Raw genomic sequence first — 19603 nt, 5'->3', positions numbered from 1 at the left:
GGACCCTGTGCTGAGGTTTGCGCACATCGCGTTCCCTCTGTGCACCTGTCTTCGTTTCGGAAGTGAGGGTGGCCACACTAGTTCTCTTGGAATTTCTCTGACATAAAAAGAAAGAGGAAGGAGGAGGAGGAGGAGGAGGAAAGAGGGAAGAAGGAGAAGGAAGAAGGAGGAGGAGGAGGAGGAGGGACTAGGGAAGAGGGAAGAAGGAGAAGGAGGAGGAGGAGGAGGGACTAGGGAAGAGGGAAGAAGGAGAAGGAAGAAGGAGGAGGAGGAGGAGGGACTAGGGAAGAGGGAAGAAGGAGAAGGAAGAAGGAGGAGGAGGAGGAGGGACTAGGGAAGAGGGAAGAAGGAGAAGGAAGAAGGAGGAGGAGGAGGAGGGACTAGGGAAGAGGGAAGAAGGAGAAGGAAGAAGGAGGAGGAGGAGGAGGGACTAGGGAAGAGGGAAGAAGGAGAAGGAAGAAGGAGGAGGAGGAGGAGGGACTAGGGAAGAGGGAAGAAGGAGAAGGAAGAAGGAGGAGGAGGAGGAGGGACTAGGGAAGAGGGAAGAAGGAGAAGGAGGAGGAGGAGGAGGGACTAGGGAAGAGGGAAGAAGGAGAAGGAAGAAGGAGGAGGAGGAGGAGGGACTAGGGAAGAGGGAAGAAGAAGAAGGAGGAGGAGGAGGAGGGACTAGGGAAGAGGGAAGAAGGAGAAGGAAGAAGAAGGAGGAGGAGGAGGGAAGAGGGAAGAAGGAAGAGAATGAGAAGGAGAAGGAAGAAGAGGAGGAAGAAGGAGGAAGAGGAGGAAGAGGGAAGGAGGAAGAAGAAGGAGAAGGAAGAAGAGGAGGAAGAAGGAGGAGGAGGAGGGAAGAGGGAAGAAGGAAGAGAAGGAGAAGGAGAAGGAAGAAGAAGAGGAGGAAGAAGGAGGAAGAGGAGGAGGAGGGAAGAAGGAAGAAGAAGGAGAAGGAAGAAGAGGAGGAAGAAGGAGGAGGAGGAGAAGGAGGAGGACTCGTTAAACAACTCAAAATAACATTCCCTTCAAAAATGTTAGTATGGCAACCCCTGAAGAATATTGGCTTCTCAGTCTTACCTGGGCTCGCCCACACTGATGATATTGCACATGTAAGCGTCTTTACACAGCCTAATCTGACGTTGATCTTCTGGTTAATGTAGAATTATGCCTACAGGAGCGTAGAAATTATTTATAAGACAAAGAAAAAAAAAAAAAGACAAAGCAGTCTGGGCTTTTCAATTACCAAGAAATGAAAGTGAACAGAACTGGAACTACCCACGATGTTCTACACAGTCCTACTTACAATATTTTTGTAGATATCACTTACCTTGGGCAAATATTCCTTGCTCACGTTCCATGCTCACACATGTAATCTTCTGCAACAAGTTCAAGGCTTCCTAATACGTTTGCACCTGGGAAGAGTGAACTCTGAACCAAGGAGCTGCAAGTTTAGGAGCGCAGGAATGGCTTGAAATAACAAGCACAAAAACACAGGAGCACAGATGAGCGCACAGATTAATAGCTTTGGAGGGCTCGGCTGACTTCACTGACATTGATTCTGCAGACATTTTTGCGTCCATTACAACTGGCTTTCAAAGGCAGCCTAGCAGGCTTACACAAATATTTATCTTATTCCCATACAGACATGTGCGCGTCTTAGAAAACACAGACGTCTCGCCTGCAACTCCGAGACTAGATGACCTCTTTGACCCTGTTCCAATAAAGTACGGAACTGAATGAAAGGCTGATCTGTTGAAATCAAAGTTATGTTCTCATGCGTCATATTATCTAGGATAGTTTTGGCAGTTAACTCGTGACCTTTTTGTGCATTGGGGTCCACCTGAGGCCTTTTGATTGCATGTGCTGTGTGCTACGGTAACACCGCACCACTCCGATGAATGCTAATAAGCCCTATCAAGATGCTGATGGAAGTTTGTGGAAGCAGTGGTGAAATCTGGATGAATCCAAACTGAGACAGGACAGGATTATTGCTCCCTGATTTCCCTCGTGTCCGTCAAATCATTTAGCTCCCCAGGCAATTCCACAGGTAAGAAGAATATAAGCTGACTCTTCCTCAAAGAAGGAGCAGACTCAAACTCAGATGCCTACCTGGCTGGGGCCAATGACATAAATGCATACGCCAGCTAATCTGTTAGGGAGTGGGGGCGTTACAACACCCCTGAAATCACCAAAGTACATGCCTTTTCTGAAGGAGGAGGCTGCTGATTCCGCTGAGCTGCCCTGCAAAAATCTAAATTCCGGGTTGTCAGATCTGACATTGTAAGAGAACAAAAATCCATATTCTTAAAAAAATCTTCCAAATTTTAAATGAAGGAAATTAATTCTTAAAAAGTCAAGCCCCCCAGGTGGGCCAGATCTGTGCAGGCCAAAAAAAAAAAAAAAAAAATCAAGATGGATAGAGAGATGGATCCATGCAGGCTGATCTGTGGGCCTCAATAGCGTAGCCTCTGAAATTAGTATATAATGTTTGACGGGCCTCCTCAAGTACATAAAACATGCCGCGACCACCATTTCCCCTACCCCACAGACTTCCTCAGGGCACATAAATATAAAAGAAGTAAACCAAACATTAATTGCCAAATAAGTACCTTTTCTTTCCACTTTGGGTCAAGTAGGTATTCTCAGTGAGACTCCGAAGTAAAAGACATGGTGAATAACTGAACAATCAGTATTTTCTACAGTTACGAGGAAGAAATTTCAGATAAGTTCTTTGTTTAAAAAGACAAAGTTAGATAACATCAGTATAGAAGACCATTTATGATGCATTTTTTTTAGATACAGTGCATCATGATATGGATTTCTTTCAGTCTAAATTTATTTTGAAAGCAAGGAAGCTTCCCTCACATTGTAAATAATTTCATTGTTTAACTTATAACCATTATAAAAAGATAAAGCAGAAAAAAAAAGCCAGAAAGGAAATACATGTGATCTAAAACATTGCTCTCCAAGAGTACTTTCTGCAATAATGGTAATGTTCTATATCTTCACTGTCCAATAAAGTCCAATAAAATAGCCATCTAGATGCATATGGCTTTTGGACACTTGAAATGTGGCTAGTGAAACTGAGAGACTGAATTTTAAATTTAACTTTTTTTTAAAAGCACCAAAAAGAAAACGTATGTTTTGATTCCTAGTGGAAAGTCCTCCTGGGGTCATTCTTTTTTTTTTTTTAATAAATTTATTTTTTATTGGTATTCAATTCGCCAACATATAGAATAACACCCAGTGCTCATCCCATCAAGTGCCCCCCTCAGTGCCCGTCACCCAGTCACCCCCACCCCCTGCCCACCTCCCCTTCCACCACCCCTAGTTCATTTCCCAGAATTAGGAGTCTCTCATGTTCTGTCTCTCTTTCCGATATTTCCCACTCATTTTTTCTCCTTTCCCCTCTATTCCCTTTCACTATTTTTTATATTCCCTGGGGTCATTCCTGCCAGAAAGCTAGTTTTTTTTCTCACTTTAATGTCAAGGTTTCCTTTTTTTTATATATTAAAAGATTTTTATTTATTTATTTTGAGAGAGAGAGTGAGAGAGAGAGAGTAGGGACAGGAGGAGGGCCAGAGGGAAAAGGAGAGAGAGAATCTCAAGCAGACTCTCTGTTGATTGCGGAGCCCAATGTGGGGCTTGATTCCAAGACCCTGAGGTCCTGACCTGATCTGAAACCAAGAGTCGGATCCTCAACCGACTGAGCCACCCAGGCGCCCCCTGCCCCCCTGAAAGACCATTAAATAACTCTCAAGTCATACCAAACTGAATTAAATCCTGAACAGATCAAAACAGTATAGCGCAGCTGGAATGTGGAAGCTAATTCCAGAAGGAGAAAGAAGTAAGGTCCATAAATCAGGACAGCAGGCTCGGAAGAGAAGATTATAGCATCAAAAGACAGAGAACAACAAACACAAACAAGGAATTCTCTTAAACTCCGGTACTGTCAGAAAAGCTCAAAGACACTAATAAAATAACTCAGACTAAACAAACAAGCTTAATAAGCCTAATAACAAGTTCCTACTTAGGAAATATTAATAATCAAATTAGCTTAACAGTTACAGTGTTTAGTATATTTGAAACTAATTCCATCTGGCTTTATTTAAGTGTTCAGTTAATTCAGTTATTTATTTTTTCTCAGGTTTATTAAGTGCTTCTTATAGGAATGCTTTTTAAAGGTTCAATAATACCCCTTTATAGTAAAAGTTATGGAACTTAGATATCCTAATGGTCATTTGGTTACAATATTGAATTTTAATTGGTTGTAAATAGATTTCTGATTGGCTGTGTCTACCTCTCAGTTCAGGCAGGAAAAGGCACAGTGGGAGTTATGTTAATATCTGAACAGATATGATAGAAGTTGCATCAAGTAGACATAGAAAAGAGAGACCAGTTTATATGAATGGAGCTAGAAGTGTTTGAATTTTTTAAATAAGTCTTTAAAATCACTCAGTTTTTAAAAACTCACCAGGCTAATCACACTCATGATGAAAAGGTAATACTTCCTTCGACATCCTTATAGACTTGGCTTATTTGTAACAAGTGGACCAGTAAATGTGTGAATAGGCAAAAAATGGTCAGCAAATAGTCCTTTTCATGAAGCTGATAGGCTAGACTTTCTTTAAAATTTTGTAGACAGCAGTATGTTATGAAGGCAGGTGTCTCACTCAAGAAAAGCAACTAGTCGTTCAAAGTGAAGTGTACGCTAAATCCTAAATTGAGCATAAATATCATTTTCTCTGATTTTTATTTCTATGGATTTTGAGTTTTTTATTTTTGTTTTGAAGTTTTAATTGCAAATTTGAGTGATTTAGCAGGATTGTAAGCACTATATGCAATATTTTCCTGAGATTTTTATCTCCCAGTGATCATCCAAATGGATATTGATGCAGGTAAGGAACCAAATCTAAAAGGACATTTAAATGCAAATGATTCACAGTTCAAATTTTAACATAGAACAAAGGAAGGGACATTTTTATGTGGAATTCAGAATTTAATCAATGCAAATTTTCATTTGATTATCTGAAACATGCACAGAAGGTCCATGGCGAAAGAGGAAACATGCACCCTTTTAGAAATTGCAATTTTATTTAATAAGTGTTTATTCTTGTAGCATATAGAGACATAATTTGATATATATTTTTTTTAATTTTTTTTTAATTTATTTATGATAGTCACAGAGAGAGAAAGAGAGAGAGGCAGAGACATAGGCAGAGGGAGAAGCAGGCTCCATGCACCGGGAGCCCGATGTGGGATTCGATCCCAGGTCTCCAGGATCGCGCCCTGGGCCAAAGGCAGGCACCAAACCGCTGCGCCACCAGGGATCCCGATATATATTTTTTGAATTATACACTCAAAACAAATTTAATTTTTAATTTTTCTCAAAAAGAATGCAAGCAAAATCAAAGCTCTCATGAAATTACTATTGGTATCTCTTGAGAGATGAGAAGTCAAAGATTTATATATAATCTTTAAATATCACTTTGGAGATGGTAGAAATGGCTTATTAAAGTAAAAACTTTAAGACATTAATTGAATAATGCTAGTAGGATTTAATTCAGACCTACAGTTCTTTGTTATAAAAAAAGAGTTATATGGGGCACATGGGTGGCTCAGTCAGTTAAGCTCAGGTCATGATTCCTGAATCTCAGGATCAAACCCGGAATGGGATTCCCTGTTCAGCGGGGAGCCTGCTTCTCCCTTGCCTTCTACCCCTCCCCCATTCCTGCTCACTGTTTCTCACTCTCTCTCTCAAATAAAATCTTAAAAAAAAAGAATTGCATGAAATCCATATGAATGTTTTACTACTCACAACTCCTATCAACAAATCTTTATTATCTAATTTGTTACAGGTGCCATGCCAGACAGTGTCCATATAACCATGAATTACACACAGACCTGCCACTGACTAGCTCTAACCCATTAAAGTTATATAGACTTTAAAATAAGGAAGTACCATAAATGGATTAAGATTCTCTAATAGACTCTGACGTAGTAGCTTTGGGGCCACATGGAAGGAATGGTCAATTTTTTGTTTGTCTGTTTTTTGTGAGTGGTGTGTGTTGGGAGAATCAGGGAAATGTTTTGTTGGGGAGGTAATAACACAGGTCAGTGTAAATCTAGATAGAAAACGTTTTTTTGGCTTTACCCAGCACCGGGATACCATTTTGTTCACCATTACGTTAACTGGGATGTGTGATACTGTGACAATGAGAATCCTCTGGGGAAGAACGATCATTTATATACGTCAAAGTAAAGTATTCCAAGTCAAAAACATTATTTGCAAACAAAATATATAGTGAGTACATATGAAATATTTAATTGATTACTATGGGCACTGGCGCAGTAGTGAAGCTGGTTTAAAGTAGGATGCCCAAGGTAGAGACCTATAGCTAGTCAGTTTAAGAAAGAGTCTTGCATAGAATCGCGACCTTACGTATAAAACTGTTTGATAGCATGTTGTGCAAAAAAGCCATAACTTAGGAACTTATGCATTGCACCAGATAGAATGTCTCCTGGACAATAATCAAACTTAATTTTCTATAGGCTTGCATCACAGAGACTGGGCTCTAATCAGTGATAAATAATAAGCCAAATTAAGTACGTTACTGTCCCTTGGCAAGTCACCTGATCTTTAGGCTCATGAGGCAATGCTCCAATCTGATACTGAAAAAGCATATGATCACCCCACTCTGGTTTTTTCCGTTGCTGCCTGACAAAGCACCCCAAAACCTAGGAGCATAAAACGGTTATTTCATGCTACTCATTGTGGGTCAGAAATTTGGGAAATGCTCCAATTGGGTGATTCATCTCTGATCCATGTGGCCTTAACTGGACAGGTGGGGCTGTAGGATTCTCTTCCAAGATGGTACCTTCACTCACATGTCTGGATCTGGGCTGGCTTTGCTATGTGGTACCTGGAGGATGCACATGTATCTCTCTTCACACGTGGCAATCTCGGAGTAGTCAGACTTATTACATGGTTTTTGGCTTCCCCTAGAGACAACTCTCTAAAAAAAAGTACTCTAAGAGACCCAGGCAGAAATTGCAAGGCTTCTTATGATCAAATCTCTCAAGACCCAGAACATTTCTTTGGCTACATTGTTTTGGTGAAGCAAGACTCTCAGGTCAGATTATAAAATAAGAGAAGAAGGATATACTCCACCTCTGCAGAGGGGGAGGGTATGTGTGCACAGGGAGGAAAGGAATTGAGAACGACGTGAGAGAAATGTCATCACACAGCCCTTCGCCTTATATGTATTTTGGATGTATTTGGTGTGTGTGTGTGTGTGTGTGTGTGTGTGTAATACATCCATTAAAGAGGGACTATCTGGGAAAAGAACAGCAGCCTCAGAAATTCCACAGTGAATATTTCCCCTTTGGCTTGTAATTCATAAAATTATCAGGGCCAGAGATTGCAAAAGCTAAGATCTTCGCTGCCAGGGGAAGCCCTGGGGCAAGAGTACACTATGAAAATAGAAGGGGGGCTTCCAACATCTGCACTTAGGTGAACACAGTGATTGGGGGGCAAATACATAACTTTAGGTAGATTTCCCCCCTGATGAAGTACTTAAGGTGAATAGTACTTAAATTTGTTCTTAGAAACCCCAGGCAATCTGACAGCATAAATCTCCTGATAGCCAATTCCAATATTTAAGTAGTTCATTCTTGACCCTGCTTTCACTAGCCCAGGAGGAGCTGTAGAGATCTCTGCTCTGTGCATGACTTTATTGCACGGAGGTTGGTCTCCGAAGATCTGGGGCACTTTATTGAATCTGGTTCGCTCACTGAGTGACTTGGAAATGTCATTTAATCTTTCCGAGACTCAGTTTCACCAACGATAAAATAAGAGGCACATTCTTAATACTCTTAGAATAAGAGCACATTCTTAGCTCTCAAAATTACATAGGTTGGCTTTGGCAATCATCAAAATATTCCTTGTATCTCATTACTTGGGATATAGTAGCTTGTCCTTAACTTATTATCCAAGTTCCGTTTTCTTATGGTCCCCAAAAATAGAACCATATTTAATGATCTCATGTATTTTGTTTTTTTTTTTTTTTTTTTTTTTTTTTTTTTTTTTTTTTTTTTTTTTTTGATCTCATGTATTTTGAACAGCATAGTAATATTTTTAGATTATTCTTGAAAACACTTTAAGAAAAAATGTGGGGTGGGGAGGACGCCTGGGTGGCCCAGTGGTTTGAGCGCTGCCTTCAGCCCAGGGCATGATCCTGGAGTCCCAGGATCAAGTCCCACATTGGGCTCCCCATATGGAGCCTGCTTCTCTCTCTGCCTATGTCTCTGCCTCTTTCTGTCTCTCATGAATAAATAAAATCTTTAAAAAAGAAAAGAAAAGAAAAGAAAAATAGGGGAGAAAGTATGTAGTAAAATCGCTAAGAGGATCTGACAGTGAAAGTCAATGAAATTCCTTAGCTTCTCCCCAACCAAAAACAAACAAATAAATAAGTAAAATATCAGGGGCACCTGGGGGGCTCAGTCAGTTGAGCATCTGATTTTGGCTCAGGTCATGATCTCAGGATTCTGGGATCGAGTCCCACATCTGGCTTTCTGCTAGGCATGGAGTCTGCTTCTCCTTCTGCCTCTGTCCCTTCTCCAGCTTGTGCTCTCTCTATGTCTCTAATTAATTAATCAATTAATTAAATCTTGTAAAAAATCACATATGTGGGCAGGCCGGGTAGCTCAGTGCTTTAGTGCTGCCTTCAGCCCAGGGCCTGATCCTGGAGACCTGGGATTGAGTCCTACATCGGGCTCCCTGCATGGAGCCTGCTCCTCCCTCAGCCTGTGTCTCTGCCTCTCTCTCTCTCTGTGCCTCTCATGAATAAATAAATAAGATCTTTTTTAAAAAATCACATATGTACTTTATATCAAAGGATATTATGTTATTTTAAAATAAATTTTGTTATAAAAATTTAATGGTAACATTTAATAATTTGGTGCTTGACTTGACCTCTCTGTAAGAAGAGTTATTGGCACATGAGTTCATACTATGTAATGTTTTCATTAGGTATATGCTACGAAACATATAGGAGAAGTGAAAATTTTCAGATGACTCTAAGTCCATTGTTCCCAAACTACACCAAGGCAGCCCTGGCTACCACAACAAATTCACATAGGAGCTCGCGTAATATTTTAAATTTTTAGAAGAAATCACAACCATATGTAATGTGTCTTGGCTACTGATACTTGACATCTATTAGATGCCTCACAAAGTGTAGCTTGAATTTAGTTCACAATTTCAACATTAAATTATACTACATACTTTCCAGTGACATCATGTTTTGGGGAAGCTGGGTTTTTAGTGGCTGCCATGATAAGAAACAATCACTGTGGGAAAAGTCAGTGAATAAAGGAAATGAAAGTGGCAGTTTCCAAATTGATTTCAAAATGTGCAAGGTTGTGCAGGGCCCAATAAACACACATATGTCCCATTAGTAAACAGCACTGGATTTAGTTAAGAATGAAAACATATTACATTCTTTCAATTTTTGTGCATTTGTTTTTTTCAAATGGCTATTAAACATTGAGGACCTAAATGCTTATAAAGTTATTTGTACCTAACTCCTTGATAGATGGCACTGCTTGTTAGGTTTGCTTTGGTCTAGAAGGCTTCATGAAGTATCTGCCCTCGGGCCATGTCAATCTGGGAGTAACATTTTGTTCACGTAGGAACAGTTCTTTTCATTCAGTTAATTGTGTTAGTTTTTTTTAATATTTAACTTGAAAGATTTAATTTGAAAGATATTTTTCAGTGAAAGATACTACTGGGAAACTATTTGCTCACTTTTAGAAAGAGAAATTTTTAAATTTTTGCTTTATTTTATTTTATTTTTTTATTGGAGTTCAATTTGCCAACATATAGCATAACACCCAGTGCTCATCCCATCAAGTGCCCCCCTCAGTGCCCGTCACCCAGTCACCCCCACCCCCCACCCACCTCCCTGTCCATCACCCCTAGTTCATTTCCCAGAGTAAGGAGTCTCTCATGTTCTGTCTCCTTCTCTGATATTGCCACTCAATTTTTCTCCTAGAAAGAGAATTTAAAATACATGCAAGTGCCTGTACTTTGAATAGTTCTGCTTCATCCCACCCTCGCATGGGAAACAGAGAGCTTCTCCTAAACAGGAAGGTAGGAAGAAGGGCAGAAAGGGGCATATAGGCTAAAAGAAAAGAAAGTAGTGGTGGGGGGGCACTCAATAGCATAAGTCAGAAGTATGTATGTATTTTATTTTATTATAGTCACAACATTTAACATTTAACATCTGTTATAGATTTTTTTCTCCTAGATTTTTAAATGTGCAATAGATGGTTGGTTGTTGACTACAGATACAATGTTGTACAGTAGAGTTAGAGAGTTTGTTCATCTAGATTGACTGAAACTTTGTTGATTACTAAATCATACACTAGTATTTAAAGTCTCGTATGTGACTTTAGGTTTATCCAGAAATATGATATCTATACATAATATAATATTAATTCAAGTGTTACAGAACTACTAAAATCAAAACTAAGAAAACTAATAACATGGAAAATGTTGGTGCAATAGAATATTCATTTTTTTTTAAGATTTTATTTATTTATTCATGAGAGACACAGAGAGAGAGAGGCAGAGACACAGGCAGAGGGAGAAGCAGGCTCCATGCAGGGAGCCCAATGTGGGACTTGATCCCAAGACCCCGGGATCACGCCCTGGGCTGAAGATAGGCGCTAAACCGCTGAGCCACCCAGGCATCCCTAGAATATTCATTTTTAAATACAAAAAAGCTATATGTTTAATATAATCACATTTTAAAATATGATTGTGAAAAGCGAGTGGAAGGAAAATAAACCCCAAAGCTAACTATATTTATGCCATGCAAACTGGTTTTGTTCCTTCATCTTTCTTCTCAAATTTTCTTAAATTAAAATTTTGACTAATGAAAATAATATGCATCATATAAAAGTATACTGAATTCACTATTCAGATACTCATGAAATCCATTAAAATGAATAGGAGATTTACTGTCCTATCCACATAGTTTTTTCCTTGAATTCCACAGCCCAGGGGAGCTCTTCCAAACTGGGAGTTGTGTTAGACTCACACACGGCACTTTATAAATACACAGATGACAGGGTCTGCTTCAGTGGCACCGGATGGGGCTCCAGTGCTCACATGTGATTCTTGCGTGTCCCCATTCTCAGCAGCATCTAGACCCCTTCCCTATGCCCGTACTAGTGTGCTTTCTGGTTACCTTTGTCTCTTCCCTAATTCAAACTCTACTCCAAATTCAAATCTGGACACAAGTAAAATCACACGCTCAAAGGACATAGACCACTTTCTCTCAGAATCCTGTTCATTTTCAGTCACTCTGGCCATTCCGAATGCCCCTGAATTCAATCTATAAACTTGCTCAATTTCATGCTCCTTGAGGCCATGTTGATGCCACTCCTGTTCAAGATTGTTATATTAGCATAAACCCATTCTCTTCATCATCTTTCTTTCCTCCTTCCATGACCCCTTAAAAGTCTAAAAGGTAAAGTATGTGAATTTTCTTTTTGGTGCTTTTTTTCTTTTCTTTCCTTCCATCATAACCTCTTCTCAGGACAGCCTTAGAGATAAATCCTGTTGAGTTGCCAGCCATGGGAAGAATCTTACCAGGAAAGTGAAGATGAGAGAAAGGTGCTCTAACTGTGGAATGATAAGCACCAGCCAATACATAAAAGGGATGTGCTTCTGGTTTTGTTTCTATCTGGGGATTTTAGCACCAGAGCCTCCTAAACTTCAGAAACCCCTATTGTCATGCATGGGTGATACGTTCAGGATTTTTTGTTGACTCTTAGAAATAATTACTGAGATGTTCAGTTTAATCCTTTAACATCTAGACCGCACTTGAATGAGAATTCCATTTCCTGGGATTTAGTCTACATTTTCTTAATCATCACTGACTTATTCCCTCAATACTATTAAGTAAGAGTAAATATTATAGAGTACTGGATTCTTCTAGTCATTCTGTCCTCTGGCATTTTAAAAAATTTTCTTCTCTTTTGTGGCAGTATAAAAAGCAGCTCTAACAAGGGTTTTGACTGATTCATTCATCTTGCTCTTGGTTTGCTAGCACATCAAATCTGATAAAGAAATTGTTTTGTTTGGAGATGCCAATTACTTAATTAAGTTTACCTGTTGCCGGGAAAGCATACAGAAAATGTAAATATTGCCTTCTGTTGAGTGGATTAGATATTGTAACCTCGGTATAATACTAAAATTACATCCAGATAAGCATAACAGAGAAAATATAAATGTGGAATACGGTCACAGAAACTAGGGCCATGTTTGTCAAACCATGGTGCTAGGCTTCCTTTCATCAAAGTCATTTGAGGTCCCTCACAGCAACGCAGGCTTCAAGACCCCACCCCCACCCCCACCCCCACCCCCCCAGGTCCTGCAGCCAAGGAATCTCTTGGGAGTGAGGAATGCAATTGGTAGTTAGCAAGCCTCCCAGGTCATGTGAGTGTATATCTAGTTTTGACCACTACTATTCTAGGGGAGCGTCCTGCTAATATGCCAATAAATAAGGAAACAAATAAATGAATAGGTGATAGCAGCAGAGAGGGAGAGAATAGCTGAATTATTCAGACATTTTCTGTTCTTCAGAAATTGCTGGGCAATTCTTCACTTCCCATCGCTCCTACAGACTTAATGTTACGGTACACCCTGTTTCCATAAATAAAATCATTTGTAGGTATAAATTATCCAGTGTAAATTCTTGGGGATACATCTCTTTGCTTAATTAATTTTTTAGTTAGAAGTCAGTAAGTAGAAGTTATTTCCTAAAGGAAATAGTCCCTTGCCAAGCCTAGCAGGTCAAATATCTCTGTCAGAGAGCAATTAGCCCTCCCCCCCCCCCCCCCGCCGTGTCTCTCTTCAGCACTTATAATACTTTCGTTTCACATTTTATATGATTATTTTACTACCTGATGAACACCTCTCTCCCCAACTGGAGACCCTGAGGGAAACAAAATCAAACAATAATCACTTTTTAACGTTCTTTGTGTACAAACAAGAGAATTAAATTGGAAAAAAAAATACCAATTTGCTTCATTTCCCCCTTGATAAGAGGGATATTGAAACATCTGCTTGTTTAATTTGATCGATGTAGATATAACCTTGATTCTTCTTCTTCTTCTTCTTCTTCTTCTTCTTCTTCTTCTTCTTCTTCTTTTATAACCTTGATTCTTAAAGTTCTGAATGAACACTCAGGTAAATTCCAGGTAAATTGCTGTTGATATTTAGCAATCCTGATTTAGGTCATTTAAATTAATTTCTGGGGTAATTATGCATGGAATGTTTAGTTACATTTTCCCAACTCCTAAACTGTATTTATTCTTTTGTTCAGATAGCGCAAGTTTTAGTTGTTTAGTTTAAAAATTACTGAAATGGGGATCCCTGGGTGGCGCAGCAGTTTGGCGCCTGCCTTTGGCCCAGGGCACGATCCTGGAGACCCGGGATCGAATCTCACGTCGGGCTCCCGGTGCATGGAGCCTGCTGCTTCTCCCTCTGCCTATGTCTCTGCCTCTCTCTCTCTCTCTCTCTGTGTGACTATCATAAATAAATAAAAATTAAAAAAAATAAATAAATAAAAATAAAAATAAAAATTACTGAAATGTGTCAAAGTAAGGAACAGGAGCATATGACAAACATCCTCATTTGATTTAGCTTGATCTGAAACAAGAAACAGGAGCAGGGTAAAGCCAAAAATAACAGGAGAATGGCAATGAAATTGTTGCCTATTTGTGTTCTTGAGTATTCTCTCACTTATTTCATCTATTTTATGATTTAAAAATTTGTCTTCAATATCTTGCCTTTCTTAAACCTTCAAAACTCTAAAAAGCCATGCTATTGACCCTTTCACTTAAAGGAAATAATACTTGACAATGGGCATCTAAGCCACCCTCCAGGAGTGGCATCGTTCTATAATCATCTATGTGTGTTTCCTCTTAGGAGCACTAAAAAGCTGGTTTTTTCTATAACTTAAAATATGGATCTTTAAGGTGTTGATTTGAATTCAAATGTTCCCTGTGAAATTCTTGTATTGTCATTGCATCATTTTCAAAAAAAATTTAGAATCAGTTTCTGTATAGACTTCAACAGCATCTTCTCCTCTGGGGATTTAAAACCTTAGTCCTGATGTGTATTCAGAGAAAACAGAGAAGGGAAAAAGTATTTGTTCAAATATACAATTGAAAGACAAGATTCTGGGGAGCTCTGCTCTACAGAAAACTCAGTATAATTTAAGAGCAAGAAAGACTTAAGTAAATAGATAATAACTTCATGCTCTCAAAAGGATTCTTTGCTTAACAAAATATGTACTAAAGAATTAGTGAAAGTCAACCATATTATTTGATTTATAAAAAATTGAATTAACAGGAAAAATGCATATGTTAAGGATAAGGGCAACAGCAAGATGGTGTGTGTGGTAGTTTATGAACAGCTAACGTGTTGGGGCTGAACACATATTTTTAATTCATTCTGTATTTTATTGGGCAACAACTTTGTGGCGTGAATTTACTGTGTGCATGTGATGGCTATCTAATCTTTAACAATGCTGCTGTAAACAGAGATTAATGAGATTGGGCCCAGGCCATGCAAAAGCCCACAATCTGGTACACGATAGACACATTATTAAAGTTAATTATATCACAAGGTGGTAAATCCTATGACAGATATGTGATTCATAGAGGAGATGAAATTTTATTTGTACCCTGTGGATGAATAGTTTACTATTTGATGGAGGCTGGGATGGAGGATGGAAATTCTAAGCAGTTGAAACAGTAGCAAACCTTTGGAGATATGAAAGGATCTGACAGGAGGAACCAGCTGCGTGGTTTAGGATGCTTTCTGCAGGAGTGGCTGCGAAATTATACTGGGGGATACATAGTAGCCAGATATGGTTTAAAGCACACAAAAAGTGATGTGGGTTTTTTTTTTTTTTTTTTTTTTTGAGTTTTGGTAAGAATATTCTGGTAGAGATGAGAGTGTTTTTTGGGAGGGTGGAATATGTCTTAGAGCAGTGGTTTACAATCAAGATAGACTGTAATAAAATAATTACGTGGAGAGATTCAAAATACTTTGATTCCCACCCCAAACTTAAAGAATCACATAGGACTAGGTCCTATACTTTTTAAAAGACCCCTTATTAGTTACATATTGCTACCTAACAAATTATCACAAGCTTTTTTTTTTTTAATTTTTATTTATTTATTTATGATAGTCACACAGAGAGAAAGAGAGAGGCAGAGACACAGGCAGAGGGAGAAGCAGGCTCCATGCACCGGGAGCCCGACATGGGATTTGATCCTGGATCTCCAGGATCACGCCCTGGGCCAAAGGCAGGCACTAAACCGCTGCGCCACCCAGGGATCCCTATCACAAACTTTTATGCTACAATAGTTAGTTACTATCTCAGAGTTTCTGTGAGTCATGAACTGAAGAACTGAATGGGGGTTTAGCCAGGTTTTCTACTTTTGGGTCTCTCAGAGGTTGCAATCAAGGTGTTGGCCAATGCTGGGGTCTCCTCTGAGGCTGTCTTGGTGAAGGATCTGCTTCTAAGCTCAGATGGCTGTTAGCAGGATTCGGTTCCTTGTGGGTTATTGGACTGAGAGCTCAGCTTCTTGCTAGCTGTTGCTAGCTCCTCTCTTCCTCTCCCTATATGGGCCTCTCTACATGGAGGCTTACTTCATTAAAGCCAGCAAGGGTCAGAGTCTACCAGCAAGAGGGAAGTTACAACTTTATGTAACATAATCATGAAGAAGGGGACATCCCATCACTTTTGCCTTCTTTTAGTGGTAAGAAATAATCCACATGGTACCCATGGTACCCACACCCAAGAGTAGGATTACAGAAGGGTTTGAATACCAGGATTCAGGGAAAATTAGGGAACACTGTAGAGTCTGTCTGTGACACATTCCATGTGATTCTGATAATCATTCAAGTTTGAAAACACTGACTTAGAGACTTTGGGGAATACACACAAAAAATGGCAAGGATGAAATTTAGAGGACAGACCTCAAAAACTATGGAATAGTAGTATCTATTAAAGCAGCTGATTATTTGTAGGGACTTGGCCATTGTTAGGGATGGGATAGCTTGATTATCAAGCCTTGATCTTGGTGATTGAGTGTTTAAGTGATGGCTCTAACCAAATTAAGAAGTCGCAAAAAAGAAACCTATTTTGAAAGAATGACAATGGAATTAGTTTTAGATCTGTTGAATTTGGTGTGCCTATGGGGTATGTTATGAAATGTATTTACAACTGTGAAATATGGCAAAAAAAATGAGGAACATGTGTTTTCAATGATATATAGTGGTATTGTTTACCAGGGCCTCCAAAGGTTTATTTTATTATCTTGGAAAATATTCTTTGTTCAACTCACTATTTGCAACTGATGAAAGTTCTCAGACTTGGTGAGGTTACACATTAACTTCTATATTTTTGACCAATAGAGCCACAAATGACTTCTTTCTGGTAGACAAGATAACCCAAAGTTTGTAACTTATTTTGTTGTAGTACAATAAGCACTTTTATAACTAAATTAGCAAACATATTAATATTTCTTTATCAAATTGACTGTAAATAAGTAAATCCTCAAATACTTTTTGAATCAAACCTATCATCCCACTATTTCTGTCATCTTTTAATAAGTTGAATAAAATATTAAATAATATGTGTTGTTTATGCTTGAGAGGCATATTTTTTTAAATTTTAGTTTAACTTTACACTTTAGTGATTGTGGAGGTACCACAAGATGCCCAACTGAATTCACTTAATAGAGCCAATTACACTATACTAACCAACCAAGAGGTCTCTCTCTCTCTCTCTCTCTCCCCCCTCCCTTTCTCTCCTGAAATTATTTTAATTTGCAATTAATTAGATTTTGAAGTTCCTCTGATTAAAGGAACTTCGTTGTAACTGGTTTGTAGAGACTAATAAGACTAATATAAATCTCATATTTCCCCATGTTTGTACAAAATACAGAAGCTGAACTATTCATATTTCCATGTGCGGGACTTTAAAGAAAAACTTTCCTTTTCATTAAGTTTTGTTTCCTTTATAAGAATCCAAGTTCATGTAATCAAGGTAAATCCTGATATAAATTACATTACTTACTTTAAAAAATCACATTACTGGGATCCCTGGGTGGCACAGCGGTTTAGCGCCTGCCTTTGGCCCAGGGTGCGATCCTGGAGACCCAGGATCGAATCCCACATCGGGCTCCCGGTGCATGGAGCCTGCTTCTCCCTCTGCCTATGTCTCTGCCTCTCTCTCTCTCTCCCTCTCTCTCTCTCTGTGACTATCATAAATAAATTAAAAAAAATAAAATAAATAAAAATTAAAAATAAATAAATAAATAAATAATCACATTACTTAAATAAGTTTGATTTAAAAGCAGAGTTATATGGCTTTTTCCTGATGTGATTATCAGATCTGTGTTTATTTTGATACCAATTGATACTAGCTCATCTAAACTGCTTAGATTTCTTATAGAGTTTTAGTGCTCAAATAACAATATATTTATAATTATGGGTAATGTAAAATTGTATTACTCTAAACTGGATCATAGGGCTGCTGACAAATTGCTTTACATCAGCAATAATCATGTTTGTAAGGTGTCAGGTTAAAACATGATATCCAAGATCCTTAGTTAACTTTACAATCTTGGACTAATATTAAACCTAGTTAATAAATAATCTTTGGATCCCTGGATAACTTTTTAAGTAAGAAACAACACTGATACCTTGATCATAAGGCATAGCTTTTAATATAGATCACTTTTATTCTTATTTTAGTATATTATAGAATGGCTATCACTTTGGATATTGTTAATAAATGTATACTGTTATTTTTGTCACTTTTCAGACATATAAAGTGATGTTGGGACTCGCAGGTGAATTTTGCTTGTCTGCTGAATCACCTGTATGTGATAAAAAAAAAAAAAAAAAACAGTCCTTGATTACGTACTTCCGAGCTAAATAGAAGTTAGCTAATTTGGCTAAATGTTGTAATTCTTAGGTGATTTGAACCTATGACAGAAGCAAATGTGTTTATGAAATAGAATAGTGTATGGAATATGAGGTTTTCTCTTGTTTTAAAAGGAAGATAAAAGTTTACTCTAAAATAAAGTGCAAGATTTTCCTAAACTATGAAAGAACATAGTGAAGGGCAAAAGTTGATTTTATACAGCAAGCTGAAGAAGATTTGAGAGAAGTGAAATTTATTTGCTTTGGTTTATATTACCTGAGATATAGAAGAATTATGTTAAACTCTTGGCAAAGTTCACCCAGACTGATGGGCTTATTCAGATGGTATTTTTTTAAGAAGCTTCTAATCTTTTTATTCCCAGATATTGCATGAATGCATCTAGAACATGTTTTTCTTTCCAGTAGGATAACTTTGTTTAGAGTCTTTTTTTCTGTCCATAACACGGTATAGTAAATTGTTTATTTTACCTCCTATGCAATCTGCCTGGATGATAGATAATCTGGAATAATTTCTTTGTGCTCCAGATTGACTGTCTCATGCCCTTAATTACTTAAGAAAACAACAGGAGATGGGATTTATTCATTCACATTATTAAAAGAAAAGAGATCTAGAAATAATTCAGTCTTTTTAAAAAAGATTTTATTTATTTATTCATGACAGACAGAGAGAGAGAGAGGCAGAGGCAGAGACACAGGCAGAGGGAGAAGCAGGCTCCATGAGGGAGCCCGATGTGGGACTCCATCCGGAGACTCGGGGATCACACCCTGAGTCTAAGGCAGATGTTCAACAGCCGAGCCACCCGGGCATCCCGAAATAATTCAGTCTTTTGGTTATGTTCCATGTTTCTTAATTAGCTCCAACAGTAGTTGTAAGATTTCCCTGAACACAATTGTTGAAGAATAATTTTGTGCAGGTAAAATACTACTAATATACATTTTTCAGAGATAAAACATGGATTAGAAGACCTTGTAGGTGTTTATTAATAATGTCTCTGACCACATGTCCTTAGGCTCTACGGAAACATTAAAGAAATTCTTATAAAAATTATATGTTGTCCCTAGTAGCAGATTTTGCTGCCTCCTATTCTGATATTGTTGATTATGGCAATAAATTAACTATTGTCATTACGTCTCTTCCATAGCTCTAAGATTTACTTTGAGGTTTGCTATAAAGTCAGATTAGAATCTTTGTCTTTAGCTAAGAACACTTTCCAAGCCTCAAGGAGAGGACCATAAGAGATACTCAACAATTGATACTTCAAAGAATATGCTCTTGCACACAGATTTCCAGGCTGACTTGCCTAGTTTGTCTTTGAGATTGTTCCAGGGGACTGAGTTAGGATTTCCAGAGCATTTTTTTGTTTGTTTGTTTGTTTGTTTTTGTTTTTTTTTTAATGCAGAGGCATATAACTTCATGAAAGCAGAGGGCTGACTCAAGATCTGATGGGTCAAAAATTAATTGCATAGAACTAAAAAACCCTGATGAATGATATCTCATGTTGATTATTTATTTAGAATATTGCTGATACCATGTTCAATGTTTTTGTCTCCTAAGAAATACACTCAGAGGCCCTC

This window comes from Canis lupus, chromosome 13 (genome assembly GCF_048164855.1).
Source record: "Canis lupus baileyi chromosome 13, mCanLup2.hap1, whole genome shotgun sequence".
Lineage (NCBI taxonomy): Eukaryota > Metazoa > Chordata > Mammalia > Carnivora > Canidae > Canis > Canis lupus.
This window is presented reverse-complemented; position numbering follows the sequence as displayed.